The sequence below is a fragment of the Trichechus manatus genome, unplaced genomic scaffold, assembly GCF_000243295.1.
Source record: "Trichechus manatus latirostris isolate Lorelei unplaced genomic scaffold, TriManLat1.0 scaffold00023, whole genome shotgun sequence".
NCBI lineage: Eukaryota > Metazoa > Chordata > Mammalia > Sirenia > Trichechidae > Trichechus > Trichechus manatus.
This window is the reverse complement of record NW_004443959.1, coordinates 8,333,368-8,358,067: the sequence shown is the minus strand read 5'-3', so window position 1 is coordinate 8,358,067 and position 24,700 is coordinate 8,333,368. Positions and strand designations below refer to the sequence as shown.

The window sequence follows — 24,700 nt, the reverse complement described above, 5'->3', positions numbered from 1 at the left end:
ATGTAGAAATTTTTGAAATGGTGTATCCTTGGCTATGTATATTTTCACCAAAAAAAAACGTCGAGAAGGGAGAGGGTGGACATGTTGTGGGGTTGTTGACCAATGTCATAAAACAATATGTGTACTACTATTTCATGAGAAACTATTCGTTCTGTAAGCCTTCACCTGAAGTACAATAAAAAAAATTTAAAAAAAAAAACTTTTTTAGAACTCAGGATACCTGATGAGTGTTTATTGAAGAAAAACAGTTGAATCTTGGTAAGAATAGTTTTGTAAGTAAACAGCTTCGTGGCATTTAAAGCTTGCCCTAATACCATGCCCTCTCCCCAGCTCTGCAGTAGTCTTGAAAACCAAGAGCCTTGCAACTATGTTAGTTGTGAAAATCAGCAGCTTAGCATACAGTGGAGGAGGGTAAGGGGATGGGAACTCTCCAAAAGCCACAGCATGGATAATTATCACTATTTAATGTTTGGAAGCTTGCTAAAAGAAAACATCATTATCAGAGCTTGTCTTTATTTGACCTGACTCAGAACGCACACTGTGTAAAAAACAGCCCTATTCCTAGGGTATTTGTCCAAAACAATCGGCGGCAATTGTTTAAAATCATAGTTGCCTGTGATGGGTTACCAGATGGGGCTAACAAGAAGCTGACCAAAACACTTAAAAGGAAAAGCTGGAGAATGAGATGTCCACAGGTGACTCTGAAAAGCTCTGACATATTTTTTAAAATTTAGAAGACCACACACAGAGCCAGGACTATGTGCGTGCCCAGGAAATACCTGAGAAAACCCTAAGCTCTCACTTCTGGCTGACCTTGAGGGTCTACAAAAGCAAGAGGTGAAAGCTAAGGAAGAGGTGTAAATTGCCACCACTGAAAGCATGACCCAACACACACAACAGAGCCACTAGGCAAAAGGTAAGAGACTAGCGATTCCAGACATTTAAGGAAATCTCTGTTCAATTATTAATACTAAGTGAACCAAGCAGAGACTTTAGTGGCCATATACAACAAAGAAATCAGACTTTAGAGAATTAATCCAAGCGAGTCACTAAGCAAACACACAGCAACAACAACAAACCATGGGGGTGGAGAAGGGAATCTGATTTTTAGAACTGCCACACTGTATTATTTAAAATATCCAGTTAGCAACAACAACAACAAAAATACGAGACACGCAAAGAAATAGGAAAACATGGCCCATACACAGGGGAAAAAAAGCAGTCAATCTGTCCCTAAGGAAGCCTAGCCATTGAACTTACTAGACAAAGATTTTTAAATCAACTATTATAAATATGTTTAAAGAACTAAAAAGAAACCTTGCCTAAAGAACTAAAGGAAAGTATTTAAGAACGATGTCTCACAAAATACAGAATTTCAACAAAGAGATAGAAATTATAAAAAAGAGCCAAAAAGAAATTCTGGAGTTGAAAAGTACAATAACTGAAATAAAAAATTCACGAGATGGGTTTAACAGCAGATTTCAATTGGCAGAAGAAAGGCTCAGTGAACCTGAAGACAGATCAGTTGATATCATCAGACTGAGGAACCAAAAGAAAAGAGCTTCAGAGGCCTATGGGGTGCTATTAAGCATACCAACACACACATAATGGGAGGCCCAAAGTACAGGAGAGAGAGAGAAAGGGGTAGAAAGAATATCTGAGGAAATAATGGTCAAAATTTTCCCAAATTTTGTGAAATATATTAATCTGCACATCGAAAAAGCTCAACCAGATCTACACCTAGACTCACCATAGTCAAACTCCCAAAAAAACAAAGAGAGAATCTTGAAAACATCAAGACAAAAGTGACTCATCAAATTCAAGGGATCCTCAATAAGATAATCTGCTGACATACCATCAGAAACCATGGAGGTCAGAGGTCAGTGGAATTACAAAGTTAAAGTGCTGAAAGAAAAAAAAAACTGTCCACCAAGAATTCCATATCCAGCAAAACTATCCTTCAAAAATGAAAGAGAGATTAAGACATTCCCAGATTAACAAAACCTGAGAAACTTCAACACTAGATCTGCCCTACAAGAAATATTAAAGGGAGTCCTTCAGGCTGAAATGAAGGGACACTAGATATTATCTCGAATCCATATGAAGAAATGAAAAGCACAAGTAAAGGTAACTATATAGGTAAATATCAAAGACAGTACGAATGTAATTTTTGCTTATAACTCCTTCCTTTCCCTATCTGATTTAAAAGACAACTGCATAATGCAACATTTATAAATTTAAGTTAATGGGCATACAACATATAATGAAATAATTTGGAACAATAACAACATAAAGGAGAAGAAAACGGAGTTGTATAGGTGCAAAGTTTTTGAATACTATTGAAATAAAGTTGATATTAATGTGAACTAAATTACGATAAATTAAGATCCTAATGGTAATCCCCAGAGCAACCACTAAGAAAATAGCTCAAAAGCATACAGTAAAAGAAACTGCAAAAAAAAAAAAAAAAAAAAAAGAAAGAAAGAGGAAAGAAAAAGAAAAAAAACCCCAGCAGAGGTAATAAAAGTTCAACAAGATTGCAGGATACAAGATCGATATACAAAAATTAGTTTTATTTCTATACACCAGCAAGGAATAATGTGAAAATGAAATTAAGAAAACACTTCCATTTACAACAGCATCAAAAATAATAAAACACTTAGAAATAAATTTAACCAAAGAAATGTGTAAGATTTGTACACTGAAACCTATGTAACATTGTTGAAAGAACTTAAAGACTTAAATAAATGGAAAGACATTCCAGGTTCATGACTGGAAGACTTAATATTGCTAAAATGGCAATATTCCCCAAATTAATTTATAGATACAACATAAACCCTATCAAAATTCTAGTTGCCCTTTTTTTGTTGTTAAAAAATTACAAGCTGATCCTAAAATTCATATGGAAATGCAAGGGACTCAGAATAGACAAAACGATCCTGAAAAAGAAGAACAAAATTGGAGGTCTCACACTAATTGCTAAGAACCACAAAGCTACAGCAATCAGGAGAGTGTGGTACTGTCATAATGATAGACATAAATCAATAGAAAAGAATTCAGATTCCTGAAACAAGCCCTCACATTTATGATCAAACGATTGTCAACCAGGGTGCCGAAACAATTTAATGGGGAAAGAACAGTCTTTAGAACGTATGGTGCTGGGTCAAGTGAATACCCACATGCAAAAAGAATAAAGTTATATCTCTACCTCACATCGTATAAAAAATTAACTTAAAATGGATCAAAGATCAAATGCAAGGGCTAAAACTGTCAAGTTCTAAAACAAAAACATATGTGCAAATCTTAGTGAACTCAGTCTAAACAATGGTTCCTTAAATATGACATCAAAAGCACAAGCAACCAAAGAAAACGTAGATAAATTAGAACTCATCAAAATTAAAAACTTTTGTGCCTCAAAAGACACCAACAAGGAAGTAAGAAGACAACCCACAGAATGAAAGAAAATTTTTCAAATCGAATATTTGGTAAGGGTCTAATATTCAAAATATATAAAGAATTCTTACAACTCAACAACGAAAAGATAAATAACCTGATTTTTAAAATGGGCAAAGACCTTGAATAGACATTTCTCCAAAGAAGACAGAAAATACACAAATGGCCAATAAGCACATCAGAAGATACTTAGCATCATTAGTCATTCCAAACCCACTGCTAGTGAGTCAGTTTTGACTCATAGCAACTCTACAGTACAGAGTAGAACTGCCCGATAGGGTTTCCAAAACTGTAATCTTTACAGGAGCAGGTTGCCACTTCTTTCTTCTGCAGAGCGGCTGGTGAGTTTGAACCACTGACCTTTTGGTTAGCAGCAGAGCACTTAACCACTGCGCCACCAGGGCTCCTACACTGTTGGTAGGAATGTAAACTGGTGCGGCTACTGCGGAAAAGTTTGGCATTCCTCAAAATGTTAAACATAGAGTAACTGTAGGACCCAGCAATTCCACTTCCAGATATATACCCTAGAGAAATGAAGACATATGTCCACACAGAAACTTATTCACAAATGTTCATAGCAACTGTGAGACAATAAATTTCTGTTCTTTAAAGCCAAAAAAAAAAAAAGTTCATAGCAGCATTATTCATAACAGCCAAATGGTGGAAACAACCCAAACGTATATCAACTGATAAATAAACAAGATATGATATATCTAAACAATGGAATATTATTGGCAATAAAAAGACACCAAGTACTGATACATAATACAACATTATGAACCTTGAAAACATGCTAAGTGGAAGAAATCAGACACAACAAACCACATATTGTTTGACTCCCCCAAAAGAGGCATTCCATGGAGACAGAAAGTAGATTAGTGGCTACCAGGGGCTAGGGGGATGGGGAATGACTGGATTTCTAATGGGTACAGGGTTTCTTTTTGGTGTGATAAAATGTGGAATTTCATGGTGATGATGATTATACAACTCTGTGAATATACCAAAAGCCCCTGAAATATACACTTTAAAAGGGTGAACTTTATATGTGAATTATAGCTTAATAAAGCTGTTATTTAAAAAAAAAAAAAAAGAACCCAATTAAGGATCACACATTACATGAGGGTATTATACATCTTTCTTTAATCTAGAAGAGTCACCTTTTGCTGCCTCTCAAGATGCTGACATTTTCTAAGAATTTACGCCAGCTGATTTGTACAATACCTCACAATCTTCTTTGGCTGATTGTTCTTCATAATTAGGTTCAGTTAAAGCATTTCTGACAAGAATAGCACAGGTGATGCTGTGCCAAAAGAACACTTAAAACTGTGTTCAATTTAAGTTTTGGCTTTGCATGATTAATGTTTGTGAAGCCATGTGCTTATGTTACTTTATTTTCATGTATTTTTATACTGTTATATTTTTTCATTATTATTTGGATTTTTTGTATAAAATGAGTTTCCAGGAAAGGAAGCCCCATATGGGTTTGCATGGGGACTACGTCCCAGGAACCAATTAGGCTATAAATTCCTGACAAACTCACTTTGGGTTATAGAAGAGGCCAGAGAAACGCAAGAAATACTTATCACACACATAAACAACTTGGAAAGATGAGGAGAACCTGAGATAGAGGAACACTTCAGTTCTATTCAAAAGGAGCTGATATGAAATTACCTTTTAGCAAACTTATCTGAAAGGACCCTGCCTACAGACACACTATCCTGCTTCCTTATTTCACCAAATGAAAAGATACACAAAATTATACTATTTTTTCTTTTTTAATAATTTTTAATGTTTACCTGAGGTGCCAGCATGTCTAGGAAGCTTCTGGAAAACCAAAGTAACAATTTATTGAAAACCAAACTCATATGTCCACTGGAGATTTATGAACCTTGAACTCAGCGACATTCAGACATGCAAGCATAGTGAAAACCAGATATGTCTGCTCAATTTAGAATGGGGAAACTACTACTACTCTCAAATGAACAACGGCAATTTAAGTAAGCAAAAATTGTATTCAAAACCATGAAATTCCTTCATTAAACAAATCTCTGAAAGTTCTTTCTTAAGTATTCAAAACTGGTTTATATTTAATCCAAGTAATTCTAATTTGAAGTAGAATGAAAAACTTTACATTTTTGTCTGCTTTTATAAAAAATTACAAATAATTCATTAAATAGGATAAAAAGAAAAATCCCGCTTCCATCTTTCATCAATTTTCAAGGGAAAAAAGAAATCTAAACACAGTCCCAAACCTTTTTCAAAGTTCACTGTTTTAAAAAGAAAAAAAAAAAAGAAGTTTCTTTAAGATCTCCCATTCATTCTTTCCTGAAGGGTCTGGCCTTGCATCTCTGCTACAGATCACCATTTGTTTATCATCATCTTACAATTGAAAATTCCAGTGCAATTTCAGAGTTCACATCCAGAGTTTACAGTAACAATGACTCCAAGCAATGTTAAAGTCCTCTACTTCCACCCTTTTCCTCTCCCAATTTCCTAACTGCACTAAAATGCTACCTACAATCTTGAGGGCTATGTATGCACACATACGTACACACACGTATCCCACGGGTACTAAAGGCACAAGGCCAATGTGTTTCGTATGAAAATGTATTTATCTTTTGATCACACACCTGGTACTGAGCACTCCCCAAGATCTTGTTTTGTCATTTTATTCCTGCCAAGAGTCACACAGATGGTTTTCGTGTGTTATCCTTGGTTACCACATCAGGCGTTTCCTGGTTCTAGTCTACTTCCTTGCAGCCAAAGGTCTTAATTAATAATTTTCAGCATATTCTTACTGCCTCCAATTCTTAATGCTGAAGTCTATGTAAAAACCAAGAGTATCCTAATGTTTAAAAATACCTAGGGATGGAAACTTGGCAGAAACAAAGGAAGAGCAAAACATTTTTTTAATTACATATACACTTTTTCTCAGGTTATACACCTTTACAGTATGCTATTCTAGCAGGGCCAAAGCTATTTTGTCACCGTTTAGCAATTACTGATTATCTACAAGGTGCCACATATGGAACTAGGATATCCTGAAGGACACATATGAAATTCAAGCAAGAAAGTTTTCCCACAATATCAAGCCAAAGGAGAGCATTATACTGGCACAACAAAAGAAAAGGGTGAAAGAACCAAATCTGGATTCATAAATGGAATAAAATAAGGCCAATCATAAAAACACTTAGAACTAACATTCTATCACCTTAGGTAGAACATCTACTTCAGAGTTTAAAATATGTATACTTCCCTCTGAAATGATAAACAGAATTTCCACAAACATGACAATATTATTGAAATATAAGATAGAGTATAATACGGGACTGTGGAAGGAAGGACATGTATTTTTTTATATATATAATTATGTGTATTAATCTTTTGTTAGTTAAGTCTTAGGATGGATCCCAAAAGCTTTATTTACAATCTAACCATTTTCAAAAAGAATTTGAAGAGCTTTACCAAAATAACTATACTCATAATGAAATCCTTAAACTTCGAATTAAAGAAAAGCCATGTAATATGGTGGGAGTAGTGATGACAATTACTATTACTGAACCAAAGCTTTAACTTTGGGCTCCCTGGCAACCAAGGCAAAAAGGGATGCACAATAAGGTAGAAAGATACTATTTACTTGATAAAAGGAAGTATACTGATAAGTCTGGAAAGAGAAACCCTCTCTTGGAATTAAACTCAAGAAGCATATCCTGCATCTTTCCTTAGTGGACTCCAATGCTGAACATTATTTCTTTAAAAGAGGTTCACGAAAGAACCCCATATGACTGTTAACATAAAAGAAACACCATCAAATGGTAATTTGTGAGGGTAAAAGTAGTATGGTTCAAGCCAGTAGCATGATGACCTAACCTGACTCTGGAACAGTTCAGAATTGCACTGTCCAATTCAGTAGCCACTAGCCCCGTGTGGCTGCTTAAATTTCAATAAAAAATTCAGTTTCTTAGGCACAGTAACCTCATTTTAAGTGCCCAACAGCCACATGGGGCTAGTGGTTACTGTATCCAACAGAGAAGATATAGAATGTTCCATCATCACAGAACGTTCTATTGGACAGCACTGGTTTAGAGAATAGACAGAAATGGGAGGTAAATATTCATAAACAGGAAACTAGATAAATAATGATACAGCTATACAATGAAATACTATGCAGCTATTAAAAACAATGAATTTGATCTTTATGTGCTGACCAGAATCATAAATTGTTAAGTGACAACAAATCTTTCAGGATGGGATGTATAATGGGATCCCAATTCTGTCAAAATACACGTGCAAGTATGTATGTATATTGGGGACTGACTTGACTCTGCAAAGAATGTACACTAACTTGCTAATAATGGTAACAGGAGAGGTGGCTATGGAGGACTTTTCCTTTCTAGATTATATATATTTTACAATGTTGACTTTTTTTTTTAAATTAGAGTATTTGTCTAAGGTAAAACAAATGACACCCTCAAAAGGATATAGGCATAAATACAAATACCAAGTAGTAAACAAGTCCCTTACACTATCAAATGGAAACATCACTTATTTCAAATACTCTTTGTAAAGGAGGTGGAAACCCAGTGAATAATTCATAATTGAGGTCCTGAACTGGTAGCTGTGATGTTGATTGAGAAGAGACCCAGATATTTCAGACACTCAAAGTGTGGATAATAAAGATGAGTTTTTTTCCTCCAGAAAATTCAAGAACCTACCTCACAACCTTTGATCCTCTCCATGGAGCTGAGCCAAAAAAAAACAAGATAAAAACATCTTCCCAGGAAGCGGTTTAGCACAATATTATCTGAAGCTCCAGAGTTTTAACTCATACACGAGAGAATTTCAAGACAATTCACTATTTCTGAAATTGAACTTAGCATCTACTCTACCTTCTGTAGCTATTATTTTTGTGAATGATGCTACGTATTCGTTCAGTTCCACAACCTCCCTGTTATCCAGCTCTTCCAACGAATCACCAAGTTCTATGGAATGTCTCTGAGATCTGCTTCCTCCCGCATCGTGCCCACTGCCCCTGCCTTAATAGTTGTTGACTGGTGCTGTCAAGCCGATTTCAAAACACAGAGACCCCATATGACAGAGGAGAACTGCCCCACAAAGTTTCCAAGACTGTAATCTTTATGGCAGCAGACTGCCAGGTCATTTCTCCTGTGGAGCTGCTGGTGGGTTATCTTTAGGTTAGTAGCCAAGCATTTAACCATTGCACCAGGAGCCCTCCACATTTTTCCTGGGTTATTACAATGTGTCCTGTCCCCTGCTTCCAAAGCTACCTTACAGGCAGAATAACCCAACACATATATCTGAGCTCATTTCTCTGAATAAAACCCTTCAAAGGTATACTGTTTCATTTAAAATCAAATTCAAAACTTTTAACATGGCACAAATGGTTCAGACCTAGGTCCTAACACTGCTCCAGTCTTATTTATTGCCCCTCCCCAGCCCTGTAAAACCTAAGTTCCTCCCAAATAGACTGAAGGCTCTTGTGTCTTGTTTCACTTTCCCATACATAGAATGAATTCCTGATCCTACCACCCCTCTCCCACCTCTTCATTAATTCATACATGTGCTTCAGAGTTTAATCCAGACATCATTACCCCCTCTGACCCTCCCACCTATGGGAAGGTGACCTTTCTGTGTGCTTCTTTAACACTTTGTACATACAGTATCACCATCCCTGTCCCTTATCAACTGTACTGTCTGTTCCCCAACTAGACTATAAGCTCCTGGGCAGCAAGGCCCATGTCTTAAAACGCCTTTGATACCCAAGGCCTTAGTACACACATCAAGAATTCCTACTGTTTGTATAACAAATGACCCAACTCTTCAAAATACTCAAGCTAAAAACTAATTAATGTTTTTGTATCACACATTAATGTTTTCTCTCTCTCTGCTATTCTCATGACCCAATAAATTGTGATGGGAAATGATGACTACCTGGTCAAGCCTACAACGACAAAGAATTAAGGGTAGTATTTTCTTTAGTGACAAATATAATGATATAACCATTTGCAGATATGCTAGAAACACCGATCGTCAGATCTAATCTTTCTTTCAATATAAGTCTCACTACCATCATTTAGACATTTTTTGTTTTCCCACCAAGAACAACAGTCTATTCCTTAAGAAGGTAAATATATAATCTAAAGATTTGTGCCATATGAAGATCAAGTATTCATTCCCATTTAACAATTTCTAACAACTACGTTGTAGAGCAATTTAAAGTGCCAGTAATACAAACCACCCACACCTGCTCCCCCACCAAAAAACGCATGGGACCAAAAGCTGCTAATAGTGAAGCAAAGAGACAGGTATGAGGGGATTCATTATATTTCTTTCTAGCCTTATGTACATTTCCAAAGTAAGCTTTAAAAAATAAAGTGTCATTCGAAACAGCAGGTATTTACTGAGAGCCTACTAAGTACCAGACACTGTTCTATAGGCATCAGGGACACAGCAAAAAGTAAAACAGACAAAATTCCTGCCCTGATGGAGCCTACCCTAATAAATGGGCATCAGAAAATAAACAACTGGAATGTGGAACACTGAATCAAAGTTAAGATGGTGCAAGTTTTTTACTATTTTTTGTATGAGCTGATGCTTTTAAAAGAACATAGCCCAAATTTCTTGCCGATTTGTACAACCTGTTTTCTAATTTCAAAGAGGAAAAAAAAAAAAAGAGAGAGAAGGTAATGTACATCATATTAATCAAAGAAACTGCCATGTGACTCAAGCAGACAGGCAAATTCAGAAACTAAAACCATCATTGGTTGCGAACACTAATATTCTATCACTGCCACACGTAACCAAACCAATAGGACACTGAAATACTGGATTTCCTTCTACCTTGATCTTGTCCAAAACAAGAATAGTAAAGAAATTGACTGGGTTTAGCAAGCACCAAGATGGAGATAATAACCAGAAACAAGGCTTTTGGTCAATATTTGATTTAAGCTGAATAACTAGCATCTGAAGGGGAAGCTGTCATTTATTTTCAAAAAAATGGGCACGCCAGAGAATAAACAACAACTTCGGTTTGAGTAAAAACAAGTATCTGATACATTAAGTTACTATTATAAAATGTATGTCATATGTGCATCAAATATTTTCATATGGAAATTACATGGATTTTTCTCCAGTCAGAACTGAATTAACGTTTGAAAATGTGACAGGATGCTCAGATAATTGCTTCCTGAGTGACACCAATGAATGTTTTCTGTATCCCTGTTATTCTTGTGACCCAATAAATTGTGATGGGAAATGGAGAGGATTTCCTTTGTTGAGAAGAATGCCACAGATACAGTGTTACTGCCTGAAAGTGTTAAGATTAAAATAGGAAGCCCACACTTCCCCTTGGTAAAGACGCAAACAACTTGTTTGTATTAGAACAGAATACTTTATTATTCACCTGACATTTGTGTCTTACTTCCTAGCTCATATTCATGAATATATAACTGAAAAAAATTGCAAAGAGAATGCCTTCTAAAGCAATTTCATGCATGTGATAAAATTCAATTCAGACAGATTTGCTGTTAAGTTTCATTTAGAAAGGAAACTCACTACAAAGAAGTACATCTGCTTTGTATCCTCCTCCCTTTTGTTCATTAGGAAGAAGGAATGACAATACCTGGAGTTTAGAATCTAACTCTTCCACTAACCTGCTGGGTTGTGTCTATTAAGTGCCTCATATTTTTTTCCTCTATAAAAATTAGCCCTTTCACCTTCTACAAGACATCTTATCCTTCTAGACCTTTTTTATATGCTTGGCTTTATCTTTAAGATGCCTTTCTTAGAGAACAAAATTAAGCACATGTCCCATCAGCGTTAATATGTTTGAATCAAGACATAAAAAGTCTGCATCTTTTCCTGTCGCTGCTTTCAAGTCTCCTGAATAACAGTGGGATTGCTGGGTCAAGTGGTAGCTCTATTTTTAACTTTCTGAAGAACCACCAAACCGTTTTCTACAGCAGCTGTACCATTTAGAATTCCCACCAGCAATGGATGAGGGTTCCGACTTCTCTGCATCCTCACCAACATTTGTTATTTTCCATCTTATTTTATCTTAGGCATCCTAAAGGAAGTGAAATGGTATCTCATTGTGGTTTTCATTTGCGTCTCCCTAATGGCTAACAGTCCCTGGGTGACACAAATGATTAAGTGCTGGACTACTAACCTAAGGCTGGCAGTTCAGACCCACCCACAGGAGCCTTGAAAAACAGGCCTGACAATCTGCTTTTGAAAGGTCACGGCCTTAAAAACACTATGAAGCAGTTCTACTCTGTACAAATGGGGTCTCCATGAGTTGGAATTGACTCAACAGCAACTAACAACAATGGCTAATGATGCTGGGCATTTTTCGTTTGTTGGCCATTTGTATATCCTCTTTGGACTTGAAAGCAGCAACATGAACAGACACATGTATACCAATGTTCACTGCAGCACTGTTCACAACAGTCAAAAGGTGGAAACAACCCAAATGTCCATCAACAGATAAATGGATAACAAAATGTGGTACATTTATACAATGGAATATTACTCTGCCATGAAGAGAAAAGAAGTTCTGATACATGCAACCACATGGATAAATCTTGAAAAACACCATGTTGTGTGAGATAAGTCAATCACAAAAGGGCAAATATAGCATGAGCTCACTAACATGAAACACTTAAAATAGGCAAATGTATCGAGATTAGAGTTTAACAGTGGTTACCAGGGGTGGGAGGCAAGGGGAAAGAGGGAAGCATCCGTCTACCTAGCATTAAGTTTTCGTTGATGGGGATGGAAAATATGGCAGTGGATACTGGTGACAGTTGCACATGACTGATGTAACTGGTTTCACCGAATTGTGCAAGTGACAAATGTGGAACTGGAAAATGTTGTATTAACTATATTTCTTACAATAAAGAAAAAACTATGCATCTTTGAATTCAATTAAAATTGAACTTACTTAAAAATGAAACATGATTTTCATTCAATTTTGTCTGTCTTTTTCTTCCTTTCAGAAGCTCTGGCAGGTCAGTTCTTCGCTCTTTCCCATATTCTGACAGCTCTTTGCACACTCTCAATAATGGAAAACTTCTTCACCCCAATATGCCATCATTTTTCCTACTGCACATAAGGTGCCTTTCTTTCATGATCTTATTCTTTTCTTACATCCTAAAATCGTGCCTTCTCTAGATGGTACATAACACAATTCCTGAATTCTTTTCTTAGCTTTCTCCTACCCTCAACTACTATAAAATATTTCTTGATGAACACAGGTACATTCACCACATTAAGCATCCCCAGACAGCCCCTTCACTGTACCATCTCGTCCTCACTCACCCCGTTCACACGTGGAATCACCACCAACATTCTGCTCAGCATTTATTCCTTTGACTTACTGTTGAATAAAACCTCCAGATCTTTTGTAAAGCAGGTGGTGTTGCTGCTAAGCCTTCTCTCCCCTTATTCTGAACTTACTGTTTTTAAAAAAATCTTTCCTCTTCTACCTTATTCTCTGATCTGACTTATTAGAGCGTACTGTAACAGCAAAGGAATGGATCCTTATCCTACTGCATAGAAATTATCTTCTGGCACTTATGAACCATGTTCTCTACTTTTTTGTTACAATACTGGTAGCAGAAAAAGGCAAACGCAAAATTTAGAATCTAGTATAACAACAGCTATAACTTAGTATTTCTGAAGTTTAAATTTCATTGGTTTTAACCTCTTAAACAGAGATCAGGTTTTAAAGTCAAACAGGTAAGACTAAAGGGAGTATAATACAAATTAACCTTGAAAATCCCTTAGGAATGGCCTTCAGTAAGTCCAAGCAGCACATTTTCCTCTCGTGTTAGAACAGAACCAGATACAGTAGATAACTTGTATCTAGGGGCCATATCCATGCAAAAAAAAAAAAAACCCTTATCTTAAATTTCTAGAACCACACTCAGTATGGCAACACTATGAGAGGTACTGAGGATGAAGATCTTTTCAGAAAACAATAGATTCCGAGTAGCCTTTCTCAACCAGAATTCCTCATCTAAACCACAGAATACAAAAAAACAATGAGTGACTATTTTCTTAACTCTTCCAAGGATGATACATAACTAGCACCATTCGAAATGCATTGAAGAGAAGCTAATTCATTACATATAATGGATACACACACCCATCAGCAATGAGTCAATTCCAACTCATAGTGACCCTATATGACAGAATAGAACTGCCCCATTGGGTTTCCAAGGCTGTAATCTTTATGGAAGCAGGCTACCACATCTTACTCTTTCAGAGTGGACCACCAACCTTTCGGTTAGTAGCCGAGGGCTTAAACACTGCGCAACAAGGGCTCCTTACATATAATAGATGCTTTAGGGAATTAGGGCTGAATTCTCTCCATTAAGAAAGGCTCTCTCATCTCAGCCATCTTAAGTCTGGTCGGGGACATATGACCACTGGTTGGAACTGTTCATTCTCTCTCCTCTGTCTCTCAATAAAAACGTTAGCAAGAATGTCTCTAACTCGTAAGATAGACTATAGTTGCTTTTTCTGATATTTGTATTTAAAAAATAACTATATATTACTTTTATAATCACACATAAAACCCAGTTTTTAATGAACTCTAAAAGTTTACAATAACATGAGGAAATATTAATTAAGTAAAAAAAGCAAGATATGGAACCATATCAACAGTATTTCAGATTAAAATATTGGAAAAATATAACAAAATGTTAATGTGTTTGTCTTTGGGTGGTGAAAGGGTATCTGAGTTTTCCTCTACTCTACTTCATTTGATGAATCTTCTATAAAGAGTGTGCTTTGCTGATATAATGGAGGAAAATGGACTTCAGTTTTAAAAATCACATTTCTTATTTTAGCAACCAGATCTTACCAGTTTTCTGTTTCAATAATTAACAGCATAACCAATGGCATTCACTAGTAATCTCTCAACCTGTATTTTATATGATCTCTAACATCTGAATAATCCCAAACCATACTTTTGAAATTATTTTCCTGGCTCACATTTATGCCTTTGTCACCACCTTTTCAGTACATTTTGCTCAACATCACATTCTTTTTAAAAGCTACAAAAAAGCCCATACCCACATAATGCCATAATTTTTACCCAGTACTATCTGCTGCTGGAACCCTTTAAGAAAGTGTAATAGTAATAATCAGTTGAGCACTATCGTGTCAGGCACCATCAGAGGTGATGGAATAAGTGTGTTTATTCCTCACAACTACCTTACACTATCATTCCTCTTTTGTAGTTCAAGAAACAAAGGCTCAGAGAGGATTAAGTTAACTCGTTCAAGGTCATAAAACTTCTAATTGGCAAAGCTTGTATTCAAACTCAGTTCCAAAATCTGAGTTTTCTCCAACAGGCAATGTAAACAGAAGAAATGACTTCTAGATCCAGTTCTGCCACCAGCTTGTCAATTAACCTGGCACAAATAACTTGATTCCTCAGCTATAAATTAAGGGCAAACTAGGTAACTTCAAAATTCCCTTCCAGCTCTAATGTTCCATGCCTCAAAATCTCCCCTTCCCCTTTAACGCACACTGAAAAATCCTTTAATGTGGAAAACATTACAGCAAGTATTTGTCCAGTTTATGTCCTATCTTGTACATCCTTTGTATGTTGGCAAATTCCCCAGGGGACAGTATTCTTTGCATCTGGCACCACCTCCCCAAACCAAGAGAGAATATGTTGCTGCTAGTACCACAGAATAGAATTTCTAACAAAATTAGTTCTGTCACTAACCTAACAGCTCTTTGCTTAAATAAGTATTTTAGAGGAAAATGTGATCTATCACTTTTAGGATTCCACATGAAAACTAATACCTACAGGGCCATTGCAACATATGCTAGTGGGCCAGAGAGATCTCCTCATTTCTTTTTTTTTTGGTTTTCTTTATATTTATTTACTTAAATAATATTTTATTGTGTTTTCGGTGAAAATTTACATAGCAAATTAAGTTCCCATTTCACAATTTCTACACAAATTTTCAGTGACGTTAGTTACATTTTTCACAATGTGTCAACATTCTCTTTCATTGCGTTCTGGTTGTTCCATTTCCAGTACTCTAGTTTCCCTACCCCCTTATCCTCTCATCTTAGCTTTAATTGTTGACCTTTTGGTCTCATACACATTGTTTTTTAGTGATCTCCTCATTTCCAGGGAATTCTCTTGAATATCCAATTAGTAAGCATAAATGAGCCTTCAGTGTCAGCTTTGACTCAAAATGGGTAAATGGACTAATCATGGTCCAAATTCAAACCTAAATCTTAGGAAAGAATATGCACAGCATTTCCAGCAACTCCAGCTTAAAAACACAAATATACACAGGAAGAAAAACAAAAGGCATTACTTTCAACTCTTAAAACAGATAAGTCCATCCTACCATAGACAGAAAGCCAACTTTTGCGCAAATTTCAAAAAAGCTACAACAAAAGCTAAATGCCCTCCCTTTCATATTCTACCTTTGTATTTTTCTAGGAAAGAGTTTATCTCATAACAGAATCACTACTAAATGTTTGGGACAAGGTGTTACTTTTAGAAATTTGTAGGCACTCCAAAACACTATCATTGCAACATACCGAGATTCTCCGATCTGGCTGATTAGAATGTACTGTCAGAGCAAAGGAACTGATCCTTATCCTACTGTATAAAAATTATATTCTGGCACTTATGAACTATGTTCTCTGCTTTTTTGTTACAATGCTGGTAGCAGAAAAAGGCAAATACAAAATTTAGAATCTGGTATAACAACGGCTATAAAGCACTGCAAACTAGCCACTGGCAAAATGTACAAGACTCCCCTAATTACAGTAATCATATTAATCTCATATATTTATTTATTCATCTTTTTAACAGGTATTAATTGAGTGCTTACAGCTTACAGTGTGGCAGGCACTGTTTTAGGTGCTGGGGATTCAACAGTGAAAAGGACAAATAATGTCCATTCATCCATGTTTTATATTAAAATGGGGAAAAGATACACATGCATAAGTAGGTAAATAAATGTAGGAAAATTTTCATGCTTCAACAGAAAACATGGTATAGTCTAGAGTAAAACTCATTGAGTCGATTCTGACTCATAACAACCCTATAGGAGCAGCTGGTGGATTCAAACCGCTGACCTTTTGGTTAGCAGCTGAGCTCTTAACCACGTGCCACCAGGGCTCCTAGTCTAGAGTAGGGGTCAGCAAATTTTTTTTTAAAGGGCCAGATTGCTATTTTAGGCTGCAGGCCGGATGGTTTCTGTCACAGTCACTCCACTCTGCCGTTGTAATGAGAATGCAGTTGTCGTTGTTAGCTGCCATCTCGTTGATTCCAACTAATGGCGACCCCATGTGTTACAGAGTAAAACTGCTTCGTAGGGTTCTCAAGGCTGTGACCTTTTGGTAGCCATTTGCCAGGCCTGTCTTCCAAGGTGCCTATGGGTAGGTTCAAACCACTAACCTTTTGGCTAGTAGGTGAGTACTTAACCACTTGCACCACCCAGGGATTCCTAATGCAGTGGGCCCAGCTACGTTCTAATAAAACTTCATTTACAAAAACATACTGAGTTAAGGTCCCACAAGTAGTTCACCCTCAACTACTAACCTAAAGGTTGGTGGTTCGAACTCATCCAGTGGCTCTTAGGAGGAAAGGCATGGCAATCTGCTTCCATAAAGATTATTGTTGTTGGGTGCCATCAAGTCGATTCCGACTCAGAGTAGAACTGCCCCATAGGGTTTTCTTGGCTGTAATATTTACAGAAGCAGATTGCCAAGTCTTTCTTCCACAGAGAATGATTAGTCCAGTTGACCCATCTGCAGACTGGATGAGGAGGTGTGATGTGGAGTGCTCTGGCCTAGATAACTGGGTGGATGATGGTGTCCTTACAAAACGGAAAAGCCTGGTAGGCTTGGGGTGGGGGCAAGGACCTAGGATCAAGAGTTTTGCTTTGGACACATTAAATATGCCTATTAGAGAGCCAAATGGAGAAGTCAAGTACACTGGTAGAGACATAATTCTGTCACTCAGAGATGAGGGGAGGACTGACAATATAAATGTGGAAGTCACCAGCATGCAGGTGTCACATAAAGCCTAGGGACAGATGGGATGGGTTCCCTAGAGAGAGAACATAAATAGAGAAGAGACAAGGACTAAACCCTAGGGTTCACTAACACTTAGAGGTCAAGGGCAGAGAGCTGAGGCCCAAGCCTAAGGGAAGGAGACGGCAAAGAAGACTTGGAAGAGCCAACTAGACAACAGGAGGAAAATCAGGAGAATGTGGTGTTCTAGAAGCTAGGCACAGTGCTTAAAGGAGGCCTCTCAACTGCGTCAAATGCTGCTTAGAGATAAAGTAAGGTGATCTGTATATGAGATGTGTATTAAAGGAGAAAGGAAGCCTGACTCTGTCTAACTAACTCCCCGCGGGAAAGTAGTACCTTCTCTATAGGTCAATATTCTCTCTGCTGTTCATTTTGTTTCTAGAGATTGTGGGAAACCATCATCATTCACCATTTTGCCCCAGGTGGGTACTGAGATCACAAAACAAAGACCAAGTTTTTAAAATTAAAATGAAGAAGATAAGACAATATATAAAAAAGAGATTGATAAAAAGCTGCCTGATCCCTTGACTATCCTAAGCAGATTCTTCTGCCACTGCATCTCATTCCTTTCCTTTACAGCACTTACAACAATTCACAATTATATACTGGTTTGTTTATTTGTTATCACCAGCCCAGCCCCCAAGATTCTAAGCTCACAAGGGCAGGAATAAGATCCGTTTTACGCAAGATACCTGGTACCTGGCACAGTGTCCTACTGAACATCTTGCTGGATAAAAAAAAACACTTGTTAGGTCTCCTACGTTTACTTTTATAACACAGGAAGAGGAAAAATAAAAATAGTAAAAGGCAAAAGAGCCAAGGAGTTATCTGTTTTAAGAATTTTAGACACTGATTTTCAAGATATTGTCAATCCTAATGCTAAACTAAAACAACGTATTTACAAGTGGGATAGCTGATACTATCTTCTTGGGAGGTGAAGTAAGGGATGGTTGTTAGAAAGCATTATATGGCCATCTATGTTCTTAAGCCCTCTAGAGAATTATGCCAAAACACAATCAGAGCAGTACGGTAATATGTGGAATACTGGACTTCAAAAAAGGTGCCATCTATGAGGGAGGCTACATAGGGATGACCAAAAAGTATCCATAAAACACCTCTATGACACACAATTTTACAGAGTGGTTGAGTTTAGAACTGGACTAACAAATTCAATTCACCACAGACTTAAATGTCTTTATATTTTTGTCACAAAAGCTCTTAGAGAAGAAAAAAATACTAACGAAAAAACTAACGCTACCCATTTTAATTCTTTATCGAACAACAAAAAAATTGCCCAAATGCAATTATCTATAATTTACTACAAAATTTTCCATGCTAATTCTCTACAACAGACTTCCACATGCTACAACTAAGTTATTTCAAAATTGCCCCCATGACCACCACCAAAACTATCCAACACTTACTGACCTGTTGTCTCCATGGGTGCTGCAACACAGGTGCTGGACCTAAACCAGTGACTAAACCCAAAGGAAGACAAAAGCAAAGGAATCCAACAATGATAGCAGAAGATGGGCTCTGTTGCAAAACTTTTCAAGTTCGTGAATGTGATAACCCACTGAAGTTGAGACTTAAAGGCATTCATTAAACTAAACCTTTTATTGACATTTCACAAAATTTAGCTGCTTAAAATTTTCTGCATTACCTTTGGCTTTGCATGCCTCTGTGTGTATCTGTGTATGTGTATTTTATAATCAAGTGAAGCGAATATTTTTGAGGTTTTGACCCTCTTAATACCCGGTCATCTCTATTTGCAAAGAGAGGGTTTTGTGAATTTTATGAATTATGTTGGATAAGTTCAAGCGGTATTTCCTAATAGAAACAATGGCACTAAAAAAAAACCAAACCCACTGCCGTCGAGTTGATTCTGACTTATAGCAACCCTATAGGACATAGTAGAACTGCCCCACAGGGTTTCCAAGGGAGCGCCTGGTGGATTTGAACTGCCAACCTTTTGGTTAGCACTCGAACTCTTAACCACTACACAACCAGGGTTTGGTTAAATATAAACCTTTATGTCTCATTTGCATATACTTTGGCTGTAAATGTACTTTCCAAATTTAAGATATGATTTTAAATTAAACAGTAAATATCAAAATATTTAATTAACATGGTTTGTTGATTTAGTTTAAATAATCAACACATTTTTATTTTAAAAATGTAGATTTTCTTCCCCTAAGAAAATGTTTTAAAATAAAACAGCTAACGGCCAAGATTCAAAGTTGGATTCAGTGACACTGCATTTAATTTTCATACCTGCTTAAATTTACTTACGTTTCCAAAGGCACCCTGGTGGTGCAGTGGTTAAGAGCCATTGCAAACTACGGCTAACCAAAAAGGTAGGCAGTTCCAATCTACCACTCGCTCCTTGGAAACCTATAGGGTGGTTCTACTCTGTCCTATAGTGTCACTATGAGTCAGAACCAACTCAATGGCACCTAACAGCAACAACATGTTTCCAAAAACAAAAACTAAAATAATCACTCACCTTTAATTAACTGAGATACTTTTATTTTTCTAAATCAAATAGCTTCCTAAACAAATACTGAATATACTTTCCTCAAGTTTACATACCCGTACTACCAGGCACACCAGCAATCAACTATAAAGTAATGAGTTGTTTCAGGAGCTTACTGATACACGGGGCTTGGAACTCAGGAATATTTCCAACAGAAACAATATTAAACACATTGGGTTTCAGGCTGCGTGCCACAGGGGACTTGGATTCCCTCTGCAGTCCACATAGTCATCAAAAGTGTTAATTATAAAGAACTAACCTAAGATTAAATTACATATCTAAGGAAAACCAAACTTGAAAAACTATCCCTGGCATTAGCCTCTGAAGCTGCACTTTTATTAAACCCTGGAATTAAAAAACAAGCACACAAACAAACAAAACAACAGAACCTGATCTCTGAGAGCAAAGAAAGGAGAGCATTAAGAAAACAGGGCAAGGTCTGGGGAAATTCTGTTACCAAGAGCCATTTGGTTATAAGGGACTTAGTTAGCTATAGGGATATATGTGGCAAAGAACAGTATAAAACAGGAACTGCATTTAGTCTATAAAGATTTCAAGTATTTAAGAAAGATGGCATCAGATAGAAAGAGGCAAATTTTAATAAGCTAAAAGAACATTAAGTTGTCTTCATTTTTAGCACAGTCTCAAAGGGGGGGGGGAAGCATTCATACCTGATTTATGTTATTAAAAATCACTGTACAGACCTCCTAATTTTGGCAGGAATTATGCATTAAGCACACACTTCTATGACTCTACAGTGCCTCAAATAAGCCTTTGTGCCAAATGTCAGCTCTGTAAGTTTGATAAAATCTTACGAAAAATGGCAGGCTTTCAGACCCCTGGGCTCTCTTTTTGCTTTGAAGGAGTATTACAAAGAGGCAGCTTCCAAGTAAAGACAAGTGGCGCTATTAAACATCACTCAGTGAAACACCAGCAGGGCAGAAAGGTAGGTCAGGAAGGAACACTTAGGTACAAGTTTCAGCATAATGCTTAGCTTAACAAGAATAACTTATGTTCTCACTGTCCCCACATGCACAGCCACCTGGGAGCGGTCGGTCTCTGTAGATTTTTTCTCTCAGATTTCTGTTAAATCTGAGTTACAAAGTTGAAACTAAAAAGGTATTACAAGGTAAGCTAAAATCTGTCAAAAAATAGCTTCTCACCACCTTATTACCTGGCCCCTCTCATTCATGCTAATTAAGGTCCCCATTACTTGGAACAAAAAGCTCACCCTAAGAAACTGACTCAGAGAATTAGAAGTGAATAAATGAAGTCTCTTACAGTTCTAAGATATATAAATGTCACAAGCCAAATCATGAAATATAACAGCGATAACTAAAAATGTTTCAAGGTAATTTGAATTGGAGTCAATATTTATAATTGACTTGAACTGTGTTCCCAAAAAGACATGCTGAAGTCTTAACCCCTATATCTGTGGACAGAATCCTCTTTAGGGGGAAGGTCTTCTTTGTTATGTTAATAAGTCGTATCTTCCTAGACTTCAGGAATGACATCTGGATCTGCACATTTGCCCCAGCAGAAACTGGGGTGTCATCCGAGTCTTTCTTCTTCCTTACTCCCCACATTCAATTAATTACAAAGTTGATCTTACAAATCTAAAAATCCTTCCAATTTTATTTGTTCTACCACTGGGAAGATGGCTTCACTGGAAGAGTATTCAGAACCACCCCCTCCCCACCTCCACACAATGAAGCTCTGCAGCTTGCATTCACTCATCTACTGAGATGAGCTCCTGCTATCTTGAAGAGTACTTTTCACCTTCCCATTATTTGATTCTATATACTGCTTTCCCCTTTGAACAAGGAAGACTGCAGTTATTATTAATTTTTCAAGTCAATCTGAAAGTCTGGCTGTATACTCTCAGTGGTATCAGAGGTTGTACTTTAAAACTAAGCACCCAGATGTGTTTTCGTGAATACTATTCCTGTCATTCGGGGTAGGACACTTTTGGCATGGGAAAGGGATCCAAAATCCAAGCACTGGCATCTTATAAACAGTTGTTGAAGTTCTAAAGATAGTATTCACTCCTACAAGGAAGGTGAAAAGAGACTCCTCCCACAACAGGAGGTAAGGGTACAGGGGCAAGGTGATTCATTCTGCCTCTCTTGACAGTGTTTGCAAAACAGGCTGAAACTGGGGAAAGACTACGTAATACTGGACTAAGACAAGGCATTTCTTGTGGTCTTTACAAGTCTTAGCTACTCAACGAACATATCTGAGACAAGCCTGTCTGACAATTCAAGGATAACAACCCCTCTGAAATTACTGCCAGCAGATTACATATCTCTCACATTATCCCAGAACCCAAGAGAGCCACTATGACTAAAAAGGGAGGCCTGGCACAGGAAACACAAACCACTATCATTGCTCTTATAGACTGCCACACAGCCAGCTCTTGTTGCTTCCTGATTAGATCCTATCTACTCCTTTCTCCTTGTGGCTGCCAAAGACATCTTTCCAAAATGCAAATCTGATTATATCACTCCCCTGCTTAAAACTTTTCAAAGACTCTGACCTACATTCCCACACCTGGCTTATAAGATCCTTCACAATCTGGCTCCTGAGTATCCCTTCAGCCTTATATCTTAACCCTTCATCGCTCTCCCTCTCTAACGCTCAGCCACAGGAATTACTTTCTCCCTGATCTTTGCACACACTAGTCCCTCTACTTCCAAGGCCCTTCTCCCACTCTGCACTCCCCTCCACCTTTACCCACTTCATCTAGTACACATAATTATCCTTCAGGTCTCATCTTAGAAGTCACTTCCTCTGGGAAGTTTTCTCTAAGACTATGCTCCACACTTCCACCACTGGGTTAAATGTCTCTACTCCTAGTACCCTTTCAAAGTACCATTCCTGACCTCTATTGTAGCCTTTATTACATGTAATTTAAATTGCCGAGCTCCTTGTTTTAGTCCCTACCTATAAACTCCTTGAGGACAGAGCAGTACCCTGTACACTGTTATACTGCCAGCACACAGCATTGTGCCTGACACACAGTTGATACAATCAATAAATAGTTATTAAACAAATGAATACAGAGAAAGATGGATAGATAAATTGATATGAATACAGAAGCAGCTATCTGTGAGAATCAGGGACAAATGACAACTTAGGAAAACTGTCAAGCTTGCTGTCACTACCAACCAAAGGAAATATCTCAGGGTGCTTTCCACAACGTATCAGTGTCCGGGAACCACAGAAAGTCAACATCAACCAAAACACTTTTTTGGAAATATACATACGGTTGAACTATGTCATAGAGAACCACCATAAATATGAAGAAATTTCATAACTGGAGGCTTACAGTGGTCAAGCAGAGTCCACTTCCCTAAAACCCTGATCTTCAACACTCCTCACCTCCCACTCTCTTCCCCTAAAACTCTCAGCTAAGGGAGATGTTTGCTGAATAAAGCAATCTAATACTAACTTTGAACTAAGTGCTTTCCTGATTAGGAGATCACATATCCCTGTGTTTCTTTCCTATTATAAACCAAACTCAATGCCATCAAACTGACGCTGACTCATAGCGATCTCAGAATATCCAAGGCTGTAAATCTCTATGGAAGCAGACTGCCACATCTTTCTCTCAAGGAGCTGCTGGGGGTTTCGAACCACTATCCTTTCGGTTAGCAGTCGATCACTTTAACCACGCCCCAGGGCTCCTTATTATAAACTAAAAGGGGAAGCTTTTGGCACTGAAAGGATTCTCAAACGAAAAATAAAAAGGACAAGGTTATAAAATACATGCCATCACTGATCATGTCAATCTAAGAGAGTTTCTTTTATACGTAACTCATTTTAAAAGAAACAGTAAACAACTACAAAGACTCGAATAGTATTAGCTTTTTATCTTAGAGTTAGACAGGCCTCGTGTGATCACTAATATCTGAAAGTTTAAGATTGTGAAATTCTTGGAAACAAAACAGATGTAAAATCTGAAGAATGAAGACTGATTTCTAATATTTTAACATGATATTAACGAGTTTCCCATAAAGCAATGTTTACATATCAGTCTTAAGTATTATTTTACTGGTTCCAGGAAGCAAACTCAACCTATGAGTTAGTCCTCTGTGTTTAATTTACAAAGCCACATGCAGACCCAAACTCCGTCCATACATTCAATTTAAAAATAAACCATCTGAGTGGCGTCTGGGGTCTTAAAAGCTTGCAAGCAGCCATGTAAGGTGCATCAATTGGTCCCAACCACCTGGAGTAAAGGAAAATGAAGAACACCTAAGATGCAAGGAAAGTATTAGCCCAAGAGACAGAAAGGGCCACATAAACCAGAGACTTCATCAGCTTCAGACCAGAAGAACTAGATGGTGCCCAGCTACCACCAATGATTGCCCTGACAGGAAACACAACAGAGAGTCCCTGATGGAGCAGGAGAAAGGTGGGGTGTAGAACTCAAATTCTAGTAAGAAGACCAGACTTAATGGTCTGACTGAGATTGGAGGAACCCCGGAAAGCATGGCCCCTGGATTCTCTATCAGCCCAGAACTAAAATAATTTCTGAGGCCAACTCTTCAGACAGGGATTGGACTGGACTGTGGGACATAAAGTGATACCCGTGAGGAGTGTGCCTCT

At 37.4% G+C, this 24,700-nt stretch overlaps 1 protein-coding gene across 2 annotated transcripts in view; it reads right to left on the bottom strand.

Moving 5' to 3' along the window:
- The window catches only part of NOL10 (nucleolar protein 10), a 131,843-nt gene that overhangs the window by 49,708 nt on the left and 57,435 nt on the right, over positions 1 to 24,700 (bottom strand). The window lies entirely within an intron of this gene.